Source organism: Furipterus horrens, unplaced genomic scaffold, assembly GCF_987537825.1.
Source record: "Furipterus horrens unplaced genomic scaffold, mFurHor1.1.pri manual_scaffold_2, whole genome shotgun sequence".
Classification (NCBI taxonomy): domain Eukaryota; kingdom Metazoa; phylum Chordata; class Mammalia; order Chiroptera; family Furipteridae; genus Furipterus; species Furipterus horrens.
Genome location: NW_028327172.1, coordinates 4,403,044 through 4,420,568, shown reverse-complemented (window position 1 = coordinate 4,420,568; position 17,525 = coordinate 4,403,044).

Sequence of the window (17,525 nt, the reverse complement as noted above, 5' to 3'; positions counted from 1 at the left end):
TTGATATTAGAAGTTCTTTCCTTTGAATTGAGAATGATCAAGCTAAAGAACATACATTTATTTTAAGGAGACTAATATGCTCCTGAGAACTATTGTGCTTTCATTTTTATCTTCTGTGGTTGTGTGATTTATAAGTATTACCCCATAGGCCTAGCTTTTCCTGATGAATGGTTTAGTTACAAATTTTACAAAATTATTTTTAAAGGAAAATTTCCCCAACTAAATCTGGAAGATAAGTAGATTGTGGTGGTTTCTTTTTAAATTTACATTTTCATTGCTTTAAGAAAATATGTTATGTATTAAATATGGAAACAACCAAAAGGCTACATTAGATATGTCGTCGTCGGCAGCCGTCCGTCTCGAGAGACGATGGTGTAGCTTCTTAAGAGTCTATCTGCACCGCCGAGAATGGCTGTGCAGTCCGACTCGGGAGTGACACGGTATCTGTCTCCTCCCGTGTTGAATCGACATCTTGTGATGACGCCGGAGTGTCCTCTCCAGTGAAGCTGAAGCTACAGAGCCTGGGCAGGGTGATATGGAGGGTCTGCTGTTGCCCATGCAGCAGACCCCCCCTCTCTTCGCAGCTGAGGGATCCAAGGGAAAGACGGAGTCAATACAGCTTGGCTTCAGGTGCGCCGCAGGAGTTGCTGGTGTTGACTACAACGTCAAACCGCCTTAGGGACTCCGGCTCCGGATTTTCTGTCGGGGTTTACTCCCTTAGCCTTTCCCCTGAAGAGGTATGCCGCAAGGCAGCGGAGGTTTTTTGGAATCAGAGTTTTCCTTCTCTGATGTGCCCTGACTGGAAGATCGAACCAGCGACACTTAGCTCGCCGGCCGACGCTCAATCCACTGAGCCAAACCAGCCAGGGCACATTAGATATGTATAAGTAAATAAATAAGATAAATCTTTAAAAAAAAAAGAAATGTATGTTATAAAATAGATATTATGAAATGTATTACCATTGGATTTTTAAAAAATGGTAAGATCTCTCAGTGCTTTTTAAAATGCAATCAATTAAAATTTTAATTTGTACCCAAATTTCCAGCAACTTGGTTATTGCATAAATCAGAGACCTTCCTTTGGAATTTTAAAAAATGGTAAGATCTCTCAGTGCTTTTTAAAATGCAATCAATTAAAATTTTAATTTGTACCCAAATTTCCAGCAACTTGGTTATTGCATAAATCAGAGACCTTCCTTTGGAATTTTAAAAAATGGTAAGATCTCTCAGTGCTTTTTAAAATGCAATCAATTAAAATTTTAATTTGTACCCAAATTTCCAGCAACTTGGTTATTGCATAAATCAGAGACCTTCCTTTATCTTGGTCATATCAAAGATAAAGAAGAAACTATTTTTACTATTCATGAGATAAATGACTTTAAATACATAAATATATAGGAAACAATTCTACATTTTGAAACTTCTTTTATGAAGGAATCTTTAGTTTAAATATGAGTATTGAAAAGTGCTTGCTTGCTAAATTAAGGGTCAGAGAGAGAGAGAGAAAGAGAGATGTGAGAGAGAAGCATTGATTGGTAGCCTCCTGTACATGCCCCAACCAGGGATCAAACCTGCAACTTAGGTATGTCCCTGGCTGGGAATTGAACCTGCAACATTTTGGTGTCCAAACATCAAAGCCACCCAGCCAGGGCTTATATCCTGGATTCTTAAGAGACCTTAGCTTTTTGCTCTGTGATCCTAATTTTTAGATTTTGCTTGGTGTGCACACATTTAAAAGCAGTAATGTGGAGGAAAAGTAATAAAACAAGAAATAGATTTTTGTTCTTTGCTCTATAACAGATATTCTGTGGGAGCTTGGGTAAGATGTCCTCCCTGTAAAAATAATCACAGTGATGATTTACTGAGCATTTACTATGCACTGAACCTTGTGCTCGACACGGAGGGGTTACAGTGGTCAGCAAGCTCTATTTGGTGTCTTCCCTGTGCCCTTACATAGAATATCTTAATCGCTTAATTCTGTTGCCTCCCAAAGCTTATGCCTGGAAGAAAGAGAGAATCAGCTTATTGTCCTGGAGAGTTTGCTGTTATTGTAAGACTTTTAGGAAATCTGAATCCAACTTTAAGAATCATGAGTTGACTGCCTCAATATAATTGAATATATGTGTCAGTATTTAGTTCTCTTCCTTTTTGGATTATTCCCTTGAAATGATACAAAGAATGGAAAGATCATTCCTAATGCCGCTGTTCCAACTAATGTGTGTGAAGGTGCTTTGAAAGAAAGGGAGTGTGTTATTAGCACTAGGGAGGAGGATAGGAGTTTTTTCTTCAGTGTAAACCTATACTTAACATGCCTGTACAGTCATGGTCCGATCATACATAATGCTGCCTTTGCTTAATATTTGTGAAAGTGCTTTGAAAAAAAGTGAAAAGTCATGTAAGTACAAGGAAATGGTTTTATTATCATTGTTAATACTAGAGAGAAGATATCACTAGACAGTTTGTTTCATGGTGACTTAGTTTTAGTTTAATTATTTAAAAGCTCAGTGTAATTGTATGCATATTTACTTAATCTGTTTTTATAGTCTTGTGATAAAGTGGAGGTGGCTTTTGTACAAAGAGAAAGTACTGCACATTAAGCACACAATAAAAATCCAGTCTTTTAATCATACTGAGTAGCCGCCTTTAGCCTGTCTTCTATTTGGATGTCAGGACTCTTAATACTACTAATCTCCACTCAGTAATGCTATCTATTTTTACTAGTTAGTAACAGAAATGACTCATTGAAGCTCACAAAGGAAACTGTCCAAAATCAAAATTTGAATCCCTTAGCTTTCTGGCTTATGCATCATTCATTATGCTTTTACACCCCTCCCTATATCACGGTTCACTTATCGCGGCCTCACTATCGCGGGATTTTGCGGTGCTGTATACGTATGTTGTTAAAGTTATGTAGGTTTAAGAGTGTAGAATAAATGTAAGGTTCCTACTTTGCGGGGGAGTATGCGTGTGTGTGTCTAGAACGTAATACCCGCGATAAGTGAGGGAATACTGTATTTCTATTGTTATTTATTTAGCATCCCTGTAACATCATTAGCAAACTGCTTTAAATTGGTCCATTCACAAATCTTTTCATTCTTTAATTAGCTCTGGTGGCTGATTCATTAACCCATCAGATTTCTAGATGTAAAGAATTACGTATCTATACAAAATCAATAGTATGCCTCTGAATTCAGTTTGTTAACTACATTGTCTGCTTCATTGCTCAGTTCATTTCTCTCTCTACCTAAAATAAGGTCTGATGTCTCTTTAGGGGAACTGTGCAATGTAGAGCCATCCAACATCATCTTTCTTTAGTCTTCAATCTATTCTGTCAGGGTTGTATCAAGGTAATTTTTCTCTGGATCTGGAATACTTCAGATCAATTCCTATATAAACAGACTCATATTTCTAGGTGTTTTATTTATGCTGGAGTAATAAACAATAACCAAAAAAACCCTTCTTATTTTTCTACCTCTCTTTAATGGTCTGTGCTCTCTTTCCCCCCCCCCTTCCCTTAGTTCATGTCCATGGGTCGTACATATAAGTTCTTTGGCTTCTCCATTTCCTATACTGTTCTTAACATCCCCACTTATTTTGTTCCTACCAGTTATGCTTCTTGATCCCTAAACATTTTTCCCTATTCTCCCCTTCCCCCTCCCCACTGACAACCCTCCATAGGGTCTCCATATCTGTGGTTCTGTTCCTGTTCTAGTTGTTTGCTTAGTTTATTTTTTTTTAAGATTAATTTGTTGATAGGAGTTTGTTGTCATTTTGCTGTTCATAGTTTTTGGCCTTTTTTTTTCTTAAATGTGTTCCTCTAACATTTCATATAAGGGCTTGGTGATGATGAACTACCTTAGCTTTACCTTGTCTGGGAAGCACGTTATCTGCCCTTCCACTCTAAATGATAGCTTTGCTGGATAGAGTAATCTTGGTTGTAGGCCCTTGCTTTTCATCACTTTGAATATTCTTGCCAGTCCCTTCTTGCCTGCAGTTTCTTTTGAGAAATCAGCTGGCAGTCTTATGGGAACTCCTTTGTAAATAACTCTTTTCTTTTCTCTTGCTGTTTTTAAGATTCTCTCTTTAACCTTTGGCATTTTGATTATGATGTGTCTTGGTATGACCCTCTTTGGGTCTAGCTTGTTTGGGACTCTCTGTGCTTCCTGGACTTGTATGTCTATTTCCTACACCAAATTAGGAAAGTTTTCCTTCACTATTTTTTCAAATAAGTTTTCAATTTCTTGTTCTTCCTCTTCTCTTTCTGGCACTGCCATGATTCAGATGTTGGCATGTTTAAAGTTGTCCCAGAGGTTCCTAAGCCTCTCCTCTTTTTTCTTTTCCTTTCAATTCTTGTTTCTTCATTCTGTACTGGTTGATTTTATTTTTCCCTTATGTTCCAAGTCATTGATTTGAACCCCAGTTTCTTTCCCTTCATCATTAGTTTCATGTGGATTTTCCTTCATTTCTCTTAGCTTAGCCTTCCCTTCTTCCCTTCTGCATTTGTTGTACTCAAGCATATCTGTCAAGTCTATGAGCATCATTATCACCACTATTTTGATCTCTGTATCTGTTAGGTTCTCCTTGTTGCTTAATTTTTCCATTGAAACCTTGATCTGCTCCCTCTTTTGGGCCATACGTCTCTGTCTCCTCAACTTGACAGGCTCCTGTGTTTGCCTGTGTCTTAGGTAGAGCAGTTGCACCTGTTACATTGTAAGTGGTGGAGCCTTAGGTATTCGTCAGTACCAGGTGACCTGTTTCACCATGCCGTGGTGCTATATGTGGGGGAGGGATCTGAGAGGGAACAGTGCCGCTTGCTCAGCACTCGCCCCTTTCCAGGCACTTCACCTGTTCCCTCTATGTGGCTGGCGCCCCTCTAGCTGTTGTTCTGGTGATGGTTCCCAGAGTGGATGGGTTTGCAGATGATCTAGGACCAGGGGGCATTTAAATGGACTCTCCTCAGAGAATGGCAGTTTCTTCCACTGCCCCAGCCCCCATTGGTTTTCACAGCCAGAAGCAATGCAACTTTGTTTTCCTGGCTCTGGAACCATGAGCTGGCCTGAGGCTGGGATTGTTCCCCAGGTGTCTCTTCTGGATTTTATAATGTGTGACTGCTCTTTCCAAGAGCCAGCCACAACCACTGCCTTGCTGCCACAGCTGCCACACTGCATGTTCTCTGCCCCGACTCTGTCCCTCCTATCTGTCTGGATGAGTGTTGCTTCTTTATATCTTTGTTTGTTGGACTTCCATAAAGTTCAATTTCCTGGTAGTTCTGGTTGTTTTTTTGTTTTGAGGCAGATGTAATCCTTCTTATGGTTGTCGAAGGAGGCAAAGCCTGTCTACCTATGCCTCCATCTTGACCTGATCTCATTCATTCCTGAGAGGTAGGTCAGACTGCAGTGTTATCACCATTTCCATTTCAGAGATAAGGAAATTTAGACTTAATGTCAGCTTCATATATTAAGTTTAGAAGTAAGGAAGAGTGTGGACTCCTAGTCATTGGTTACCCTGTAAATCCACACTTAATCTTCAAGCTTTTTATATGTTCTAAACAGTCTCTTGCTGCCAGATTAGCATAATACATGTCAAAATTTATAAAGAGAAGATTAACTAAAGACCAAAATAAATTAAATGAATTTGTCTTCTTTTGCTTTCTTAATATTTCTTTACTCCTTTCCCTATTATGTTTATCTAATTCTACTTCACAATTGAAAATATGTTCAATATTTGATGTTCGATCCCTGGTGTGTATGGAAGGCAACTGATTAATGTTTCTCCTTCTCTCTCTCTCTCTCTCTCTCTCCCTTTCCCCTCCTCCTTTCTTCCTCTAAAATCAATAAACATATTCTTGGGTGAGGATTTAAAAAAAATACAAACATATGCCCTGGCTGGGTGGCTCAGTTGGTTGCAGTGTTGTCCCCATACACCCAGAAAGGTTGCAGGTTCTTCCCCCAGTCAGGGCACATACCTGGGTTGTGGATTTGATCCAGGTTGGGGCGCGTATGGGAGGCAACTGATCAAGGTTTCTCTCTCACATAGATGTTTCTCTCTCGCTCTCTCTCCCCCTTGTCAGAAGATTGGCGCAAAGCATTCTGGTTCAGTGCCAAGTTCATTAAACTTCAATGTTGCATAACCTTGCTGCTATATTATTCTGGGCTTTGTGATTGAATTATATTTGAAAACAAACTAATGGTAAGAAAAACATTACTCATTAAGATTGATAGTTAAAACTTGATCTTGGTAATGTCCATATTTTTTAAGATGGGTAAAGCTTTATTAGGTGTATAGTATGAATGCTTTAGGAGAAAATTGTGCTGTTATTTTGAGATATAGCTTATTGTTATTGCATTTTTTAAGTTGGATTCCTGTATAATACTAACACTGTCAACCTCATTTACAAGGTAGAACTTGCAGAGACTGAGATATCTATATTCATACTTAGTTCTTTATAAAACTGTAGAGAGGAAATAAGGGATGGCATTTTATAAAATGGAAAACTTGTTTTTTCCTTTTGTAATGGGAGTGCCAGGGTACAGAAAGGAAGAAGAGTGGTATATACTCTGAAGGCTCTTTGATGAGGGTGACCCAGGACTCACTGATTCCTTGTGGAAAGATAGTTGAGCCCACACATGTAAATACACCAAATGGTTAATTTATGAACTAAACTAGCAAGGTTTACTTTTCTTTGCTAAAGATTACCTTAATAAACAATATACTGTATTAGGTAAATGCCTGAGAGGGTCGTTCTTGAATTTTTCTGCTTTTGGTTCCAAATAAGCTCACTTACTGGGCTCATGTTTATTAAATAATGAATTGATTTATTAAAAATACAAGAATATCAGATAGAGCTATCAGCTGTGAAGATTTCTGGCATTGGATATGACCTTGTGGAAATTAACTGAAAACAAAAATGATTTAAAAAACAGGAAAAATTGAAAACATGAGATTAAATGTCTTAACCCTATAATGTAATTCTAAATGTTCAAGCAATTTGCTGATGCATAGCTATTTCCAGTCATATTTTAAATTTTGCAGATAATCTTTTCATCAGGGAAAAGCCTTCTTGGCTCTTAAGTTTAATAAACAATTCCAGAAATTCTGGTACCTATTCAAATTGCTTGTTCTATTTTGTCGTCATTTCTTCTCACACAGAAATGCAATCTGTACTGCCCGGGTTCTCTGCAAAACTGAACTGGACTTCGGAGGAAGCCAGCCATTCTCAGGACGTATCCAGGGTGGCACCTTTCCAGATGACTTTTGAGGCAGGTTTTGTTGTGGGTCTATAAGTCACTGATGTTTTGATTCTTACTTTTGTACAAATCTTATAACAGGAAAGAAAAGGCTTGGTGCATCACATTCCAAGTTAAAATGAGATAAAGCATTGGCTTCCAAAATACTAATATTTGTGTTCTGTTCCAAAAGATTCTGATTAACTGGTCTAGGATGTTGAATTAAGTCTGCTTGGGCTGCCATAAAAAATACCAGGGATTGGGTGGCTTAAACAACAGAAATTTCTTTTCTTGTACTTCTGGAGACTAGAAGTCTAAAATCAAAGTGCTCTGTTACTGTTACTGGTCTTTCCTCTGTACACATATGGAGTGAGCTGGCTGGTGTCTCTTCTTATAAGGACCCCAGCTCTATCAAATTAGGGCCCCAGCCTTATTACCTTGTTTACGCTTCATTGCATCCTTAAGGCCCTACCTCCAAATGCAGTCCCTATGGTGGGGTAGGCTTCAACATGAATTTTGAGGGATATAATTCAGTCCATAACAGGTGCGGCCTGGACTTTGGAATACTTTAAAAATCCCAATGATTCCTGATTTTTAGGTAAGTTTGAGAACCACTGAAAGAAGACATTATTTAAATTTGGATCTCCTGACAAAGAAAATAAAAATGGATTCCCAGTGCAGATCCTATTTGGATACATTTTTTATGTTGGCTTAAAGATTTTTATTGATTTGTAGCCCAGATTTATGAGTGACAGTTGAGTTATTTCCTTTAACAGTTATCCAGTCATCTATCTTTTCTTCCTTTGAGCTGGTGAAGACATAAAGAATTGGAGTACCTTGAACATTCTCCCAAGAAGCACTTGGGAGGCCTTTTTCCATATTCAAACAATTATATGCTCCTTCTAAAAGGAATGGCTATGGTATCAGGACAATAAATATCCCTGGCTGTGCCTTATCTTATTTAGGGGAACTGAAGGGTAAACAATCTGGAGAAATTAATGGTTAGTCAGCCCTGAAACTATTAATGTCAAATAGCAAATAAAAAGCTGATACCAGTGAACCAAGGAAGGCAGTTCTAGAAAAAGAGAGCACGTGCTTTAGCCAGTCTGCACAAACAATGATAATTCTTATACCTACCATTTATATATTATTTAAGCCTCCTGAAAACTCTGAAGTGGATAGGACAAGGATTATCACCCTATTTTATGGATAAGAAAATTGTGATTCAGAATTTGAATAACTTTCTGAAGGTCCTACAAAAGTTAAGTGACAGAATTTGAACTAGTCTTACTCATTAATCAGTGCTACTTTATTATCTGTTCATTCATTCAGAAACTTGTTTTTGTTCAAGTCAGCCTCACTATGCTAGAAGGTACAGGGTTCCAAAACATGTGACTTGATCCCAAAAAACTTGGAATCTAAAGGAAAAAATAGACAAATAATTCAACACAGTGTAATATGTCTCATGGTAAAGGTAAGCACTGAATGCTGTGATATAGAAGAAGGGTACCTAACCCAGTGGGAAGGGGTCAAGAGCTAGAGGTCTTGATGAGGCTGAAATACAGTTTTTCTGGATATAAGGGGTTCAGAAACTTGAAAGAATAGGAAGTTGTCATCAGAGTGATAAAGTTTCTCTTTATCTCTTTTTTCTTAAAGCAGTGTTTCAGAAAAATCAAAGTGAGCATTTAGAACACAGATAGTTTTACTTAATCAAGGTAGCCATCGTTAACATCTTGGTGTATAGTTTTTCACATAAGAGAGACATTTCAGTTTAAAGTTTCCAGATTGGCACAAGCTCTGGCTATGGAAATAGGTGGCTGGAAATGAGTGGAAGTCAAGATCATTGGAGTTGAAGAGGCCAGGGAGTTGTGAGACTAAGTTGTTGCTTAGCCTGGTCAACTATTTGGATGAGGAAGTCCGTCAAGAGGACGGCAGGACTTGGAATGCGGAGGGGAACCGTGAGCTTAGCGCCCAGTAGGCCTCTGGTGACGGATGAAGAAAGTTTGTGAAAGAGCAGTGTAACCTCAGAGGAACAAGGACTTCCTGAAAGCACTTGTTCCATTATGTCTCACTGTCTTTGGCACTGGGCAGCTATTTAAAAGTTATTTGAATGAAGAGAATGAGAGGAGAAAAAGGAGACTGTGAAAGATTTCATTACATACACCTCAGCTGGGGAGAAGGGTCGGGTAGCAAGATTCACAGCAGATATCCGTGAAGAAGCTGTAATAAACCCTGGCCGGGGAGCTGAGTGAGGGAGAGCTGCCGTCCTGGTATCCCAGGGCTTCAGGTTTGATCCCTGGTCAAGGCACATACAAGAATCAACCAATGAGTGTACACGTCAGTGGAACAGCAAACCCATCTCTCTCCCTCTCTCCCTCCCCCTCTCCTCTCCCTCTTCCCTTCTCTTTTCTCCTCTCTCTCTCAAATCAATTTTTTAAAAAAGCTGTAATAAATGATCCACTGCGTTGGGCATGCGAGGAGAGCTGATCTCAGGCAGGATGGAGAAAAGCTTCATTCAGGAGGGAAGCAGGAGGGGTTTGGTTATGCTGAGTCAGTCCTGCATCCTGGGGTCCGTTAGGCTGGGTAACATGTCCCTCCGAAAACAATTTGACTTTACAAGATCGTTTTGACATCTTTATCCTTTTTTATATTTATTTTTGCCATAATACTAAATGATAAAATGGATAGAGATACACATATATGCATACAAACATATCTCTATTTATACCTATTGATCTCTGTATTTATCTATTTAAAGAGACACAGTGATTGTCTTTCTCCTGTAAAGTCATAAAGGGCCCATGACTGCATACGTTTGTTTTTCAAAATATAGCAGTTCCCGTATTCTATCCTATAATTAGACTTGTATTTAAAGGTGAAGGCTGAAACATATAATTCAACAGTGGTTTCTGCTGCCCAGGGCTGACAGCATCTATTTTTTCCTAACAACACTTAAGTAAATTCACTGCTTCTGTAGGTATGTCAGGCTGGGGTACTGGGTTTCTAACACCCAATTATAAAAGGCTGTAAAAGACATTGCACTCAAGAGTATGTCTGTCTGTCTTATCTGTTTGTTGGTCTCAGTAATTTAGGAGTAGACCTTAAAAGAAGCTATTTGCTTTGTGTTAACTATCCTCTGCTGACCTGAATCAGGTCTCTCATCTTCTCAGTCTGGAATAGGTTCCAATCTTTGTATTTTTTTTAGCATCTCCTACATATCTAAATCATAATACTTTTTACATTGTTATGAAAATGATTTATTTGTATTTCTCTTCTGTTTAACTATGGTGTCTTCATATTGAGATTGTTTTACTTATCTCTGTAGGTCCAGGTACAAAATAAGCTACATTAAGTGTTATATGAGTGAATAAATACATATATTCAGTAGTAATACATAAACACTGCCAGGATTCATAAAAAAAAAAATGATATATTATGTAATATCTGATTCAGATAGCTGTATGTATAGAAAAAGAACATTCTTTGGAGAGGCAGCATTGCATAGTGAGAAGTGGGGTTTGGAGTTGGTCAGATCTAGGTTTGAATCCCAGTTCTGCCACTTAACTAGCCATGTGTAATGTTAGGCAAATTAATTAGCTTATTTAGTCTCATTATCCTCATCAGTAAAATGGGGGTATTTGGTGCTTGCATATAAACTGCTTGTCATGTCGCAGGTGTTCAGTAAATAGTAGCTCTCATCATTTCTAATAGTAGCCCCGCTGTGGTAGCTGCTTAAGGAACTTTCACTTATTTGATTGCCTTGTTGCTAGATATAATTAGCCCTTTCTGCGATACACCCTATAATCACCAAGGTTACGGGAGTCTGAAACTGTTCCAAGAAGTTGTTTTGGAAGTGTTAAGGACAGAAAATGCTTTAAAGAAACTATTGTTTTTCTTTCTGAACATTTTATAATAACAAGTTTTTAATGAAGGATGTGACTATAACGTGTGTGCTGCAGTTACCGCTTAATTACTGTTTGTGTGTATGAATACTCCTAGATTTGTTTCCAGAATTTTCTAATAATTCCCAGTAATTTTTCTTCATATTTTTATGTTTTTTTCTAATTATCCTCACCCATCACGCAGTTCTTTGTTACTTTTTCAGTGTACTTATAAAAAGTATTACAATTCATTCTTTAATAGATATTTTACATGTTTCTCTTGATTGTATTATGAGATTTTGAGGTTGGTTTTTCTTTTCTCTTTTTCTTTCATGTGTATTCAGTACATGGCTCTGTATTCTCTGAGTCACCAACAAGATCTTACTGATTTTTCTGACTCTGTTTCTTCTTCTCATTCTCTTGAACTTCTCCTTTTTTTGGAGACTTTTTCTGACTTTGGTTTTAGGGACACTATATTAAATATAGGGAGTTAGTATAGAAAAGTGGTTAATACTAAAGCTTTGGAACCAAATTAGGTACCCTTGGGAAAGTTTTTAATCTCCTTGAGACTCACTTTTTTTCATCCAGAAAATGTGAGTTATAGGTATCTAATAGGGTTTTTGTGACAGGTAATGAAGTAATATAAGTAAGATACTTCAGCACCATTCCTGGAATAGAGAAAGCCTTCATTGGGTGGTAAATCTCATTATGTTGGCAGGGAGGTGTCAGGGTATGTTGGAAAGAGCATGGACAATTAGATTTAAGTAGACTTAGGGTCAAATTCTGGCTCTGCCACTAAACAGCTTAGTGACCTTAGGTGAGTTGCGTAACTTCTCTGAGCCTCATTTTGTTTTTGTTTTTGTTTTTAATCTACAAAGAAAGGATAGTAAATACCTGCTTCCAGGATTGTTTGAGATTGTAGGTCTTACTCTGATTATTGTTTACGATCACCTGCATAGTGCTTGCCACATAGTAGGCATTTAACAAGTAGTATCTATTATTGTTTCCATGTATATAACATTTTCTTTTAGATTATTATTTGATCCTTAAAGTAGTTCTGTGATGCTTAGGGTATAAGCCCAGCAGTGGAATCACTTGGAAATAAGGAACAAACTGACAGCAACCAGAGGGGATGGGGGAGGGGGATAATGGGGGAAAGAAGAAGGGCCTAGTCAAGGGACAAGTATAAAAGACCCATGGACATGGACAACAGGGTGGGGATTGACTGTGGGGGGTGGGGAGGTGGCGCAGGGGAGAGCAATAGGGGAAAAAGTGGGACAATTGTAATTGAACAACAATACAAAATAAAAAAATTAGACTTCAGGTCAAGATGGAGGTGTAGACAGACACACTGTATCTCCCTCCACAACTAAGAAGGAACACAACTACCTCAAAACTAAAGACAACCAGAAGTTCCAGAAAATCGAAAGTGCATGAAAGTCCAGCAAACAAAGATATAAAGAAGAAATACTCACCCAGACAGGTAGGAGGGGCGGAGCCGGGGTGGAGAGGACGCGGTGTGGTGGCGGCAGTAGCGGTGGCAGCAGCAGGCCAGCAGAAAGCGCAGCCACTCGTTTTAAAAAGTCAGGAGGGACACCTGCGGAGCGTTCCCAGCTCCTCACCAGACCTCGCAGCTCACAGTCCCAGCACTGGGGAAAATCAAGCCTCATTGCTTCTGACTGTGCAGACCAGTGGGGGTTGGGGCGGAGGCAGAAACTGCCAGTCTCTCAGCAGAGTCCGCTTGTTTAAAGGTCCTCCACTGTCCTAGAACATCTGCAGACCCACCCACTCTGGGAACAACGGCCAGGGCAGCAGCTTGAAGGGCGCCGGTCTGGTGCGGAAGTGGGAGAGGTGCCTGGAAAAGGGGCGAGTGCTGGGCAGGCGGCGTTGTTCCCTCTCGGACCCCACCCACCCCACATACAGCGCCACAACGTGGTGAAACAGGTCGCCCTGCACTGACGATTCCCTAAGGCTCCGCCCCTTACAACGTAACAGCAGTGACAGCTCTACCTGGGGTGCGGAGGTAAACACACAGGAGCCTGTCAGAATGAGGAGACAGAGAAGTGTGGCCCAAAAGGGGAAATGGATCAAGGTTCCAGTGGGAGAACTAAGTGATGAGAAGACAGCCAACCTCACAGATGAGTAGACAGACAACCTAACAGACACAGAATTCAAAGCACTGGTGATAAAGATGCTCACAGGCTTGACAGACATGCTTGAGTACGGCAGATGCATAAGAGAAGTGAAGGCTATGCTAAGTGAAATGAAGGAAAATCCACACAAAACCAATGGTGAAGGGAAGGAAACTGGGGTTCAAATCAATGATTTGGAACATAAGGAAGAAAAAAACAGTCAACCAATGCAGAATGAGGAAGCAAGAATTGAAAAAAATGAGGAAAGCTCCCCAAATTTTGTGAAGGAGATGGGCATACAGGTCCAGGAAGCACGGAGGGTCCCAGGCGAGCTGGACCCAGAGGGACCACACCAGGACACATCATGACTGAGATGCCAAAGGTGAAAGATAAAGAGTCCTGGGGGCAGCAAGAGAGAGGCAGAGTTGCCTACAGGGGGGTGCCTATAGGACTATCAGATGATTTCTCAGAGGATACTTTGCAGACAGGAAGGGACTGGCAAGCAGTATTTAGTGTGATGAAAGGCAACCTGCAACCAGGATTACTCTGTCCAGCAAAGCTATCACTTAGAATGGAAGGGCAGATGAAGTGCTTCCCAGACAAGGTGAAGCTAAAGGAGTTCACCATCACTAAGCCATTATTATGTGAAATGTCAGAGGGACTTACTTAAGAAAAAGAAGATCAAAACTATGAACATTAAAATGACAACTCACAACTATCAACAACTGAATCTAAAAAAAAACCAAAATCCAACTAAGCAAACCAGAATAGGAACAGAATCATAGGTGTGGGGATCATTTGGAGGGTTATCAGCTGGGAGGGGGAAGGGGGAGAAATGGGGAAATGGTGCAGGGACTAAGAAGCATAACCGGTTGGTACAAAATAGACAGGGGGAAGTTAAGAATAACATAGGAAAGGTGAAGCCAAAGAACTTACATGCACGACCCATGGACATGAACTAAGGGGGGTGGGATTGCTGGGGGAAGGGGGTACTGGGCAGAGGGGAGCAAAGGGGAAAAATTGGAACTACTGTAACAACATAATAAAATATACTTAAAAAATAAAAAGATATCAAGGATATATTATTAAATGAAAAAGAAAACAAAAAATGTTCTACGAGGTAAAAAGGGTAAGTATTCCTCTTTTGCTGATTAGGAAATAATGTCCAGAGCAGTTAAGTGATTTTCAAAAATTCATAATTACTTAAGTAATTTTTACTAGCCAGTGCTAGAACACAGGTCTTCTGGCTTTTGAGCTGTCTGCTATACAGCTAAAAGTATTCCCTAAAAGTAAATGTTTGGAAAAATGAATTTACGTTCAAAATAGGTTTCTTTCAGCGTCTGCTCCTTTGACTTCATATATGTTCTCTTTTTTAAAATAAGATTATATTTAGCCCTGGCTGGTGTGGCTCAGTGGATTGAGCACGCCAGCCTGCAAACCAGAGGATCTCCGGTTTGATTCCCAGTCGGCACATGCCTGGGTTGCAGGCCAGGTCCCCAGTTGGGGGTGTGAGAGAGGCAACTGTGATTCATGTATCTCTGGCACATTGATGTTTCTCTCCCTCTCTTTCTCCCTCCCTTTCCCTTTCTCTAGAGATTTTGGGAATGGGAGGGAGAGAAACATCATGCAGAAGAGATACATCAAATCGGTTGCCTCTCACACTCCCTTCGCTGGGGACCTAGCCTGCAACCCAGGCATGTGCCATGACTGGGAATCGAACTGACGACCGTTTGGTTCGCAAGCTGATGCTCAATCCAGTGAGCCACACCAGGCAGGACCATTCATATTCTTAATAAATATTAATCCACATTAGGATTGTTGAGTTTAAATATAGACTTACTCTTCTCAGCTCCAGTGTGACTTACTTCTAAATTAGTTCTAAATTTGTCCCAAAAGGTGGTTTTGAGATTGTAGGTTTTACTCTGATCATTGCGTCTCTTGAAGTTGCATGAAATAAGTATTTTAACCGAAGAAATGATGGGTATTATTAGTTCCCTTTTTTGTTGAATTCTCAGACCCAAAGATGTTTCCCCTTTGACGTCTGCAAAGCTTTCTGAGGTGGAAGAAATACCGTAATTCGATTCGTTTGTACCTTTGGGTTTGTGTATGTGTGCTGGATGCTGTGCTGTGTTGTTACAGGCTGATGAAAAGCCCAGAGCTGTGAAGACAGATAGTCTGGTTATAAAGAATTTTTTACGCAGAATTGTCATGGTGCACCCTAAGGTAAGCTGTTCTTTTGAACAATAGACTCTCTTATTTAAGTCATGTTTTCAAGCGACCTATACTCTGTAAAACATGGAAGGATCTGGTTGGTTTTCTTTTAGTGACGCGATTACAGTTTTTAATATTGAATTGATTTGGTTTCTTTGTCCCAAAGGCAGCCTTGATATTGGTCATGTGACATAGCTGGAAGCCCTTGATATAGAGAGAACTCTCTTTTGGGTTCTTATTTTCACTTCTTTACTGTTTTATTGAATCATTTTGAACATCTCTTTTCCCCCTCTCTTTCATTTGTCTGTTAAACCTGGATGAAGAACCTTGCTGATTATCTCCTTTTCTAATGTGACAGTAAGAGCAAATAAGGAAATTTTGATAAAGAACTTTGAACTTTTGAGAGCTAACTTTTTATTATCTGTAATTAGATATGTTCATTAAGATGCACACAGCTAAGTATGCTCTATAGCTTCCCCCCTTTTTTCTCTTCTTGCCTTCCGACTTTTTTTTTGCTGTCAGCAGGGTTCAGTGCTTATTTTTTGCCAGTCACTCTTCTAAGTGTGTTCTGTGCTCTTACTCATTCAGCCCTCATAATGCCCCTCATGAAACAGGCTTTAGCATCCCCATTTTATAGCTGAGGAAACTACGGCACAGAGGTCACGTAACTTGCAGAGCCATGATGGGAGCGTTGAAATCTGGCTATGGAGTCCCTTATTACCCGTTATGTTATATAGAAAGGAGAATGTAGGTTGAAGGTAGGAAATAGTTATACAGTGAAATAAATGGGAGGGAAGACAAAAGTCAGATGGGGCAGGGAAGAAACAGCAAAGGAAAGAAGCACGCAATGGTCCTTGTGTGATTAACAATGGAAAGAATAGGGAGAAAAACCGATAGTTCCTTTAAGAAGGAGAAAAAGATACATTGGGAGAACAGCAAAGGATAAAAGGGTAGGATTTCCTGATAATTTGTGACTATTTGGAATTGTAGTGTTGGATGCAAATGTTTAAGGGGCAGAATTTGCCCTGGCTGGTGTGGCTCGGGGGTTCGAGTATCGACCTGCAAACGAAAGGGTCGCCAGTCTGATTCCCAGTGAGGGCACGTGCCTGGGTTGCAGGCCGGGTTCACAGATGGGGGCACGTAACAGGCAACCACACAGTGATGTTCCTCTCCCTCTCTCCCTCCCTTCCCCTCGCTCTAAAAATAAATTTAAAGATTAATTAATTAATTAATTTTTAAAATAGATGCAGAATTTGAACACAGACAAGTGCTAATTATGTTTAGGGATAGTGCAAGTTATAAAAGGGTGATATAAAGAATATCTCCTTAGGAATTGAGTGTAGATGTTTTTATTCTCCATCATGTTGGTTTTTTTTTTAAAGATTTTATTTATTTATTTTTAGAGAGAGGGGAAGGGAGAGAGAAAGAGAGGGAGATAAACATCACTGTGTGGTTGCCTCTCACGTTCCCCTAACTGGGGACCTGGCCCGCAGCCCAGGCACGTGCCCTGACTGGGACTCGAACCAGCTACCCTTTGGTTCGCAGGCCAGTGCTCAATCCACTGAACCACACTAGCCAGGGCTCTGTACTGGTTTTATGTTAAATATCACACCATTTATTTTGCAGATTAGGTTTAATTTCAGTGTAAAGATGAATGGAATCCTCTCCACGGAAATCTTTGGGTAAGTCCTTTTTTGGAGGGAGGGTAAGTCCTTAAATCACAGCTCTGCAGCTTTTCTCAGTCATTATTGTCCTATTTTCAGTAGGTTCAGAGACTGATTTATTGAGTCAAAGTTACTTTGAAACTATGAGACCCCTATACTTATTCTATATTAGTTTTTAATGAGTAAATAGATTCATCCAAGCCTTTTCTGTCCTTCCCTTTCACTAGAGTGGGTGAACTTAAAAATTGTCTTTTAGCCTTCATTAATTGGTTACTGAATTCCAGTAATCTCTGGGGGTGGTAATAGTCATGTATCAAAATTTGTATCAGGCAGAAATTGGTATTAGAAACTTTGAGGTATGGCTTAGCTTTTCTTTGCCTTGCAGGTCAGAGAATGAACCTACTTTGAACC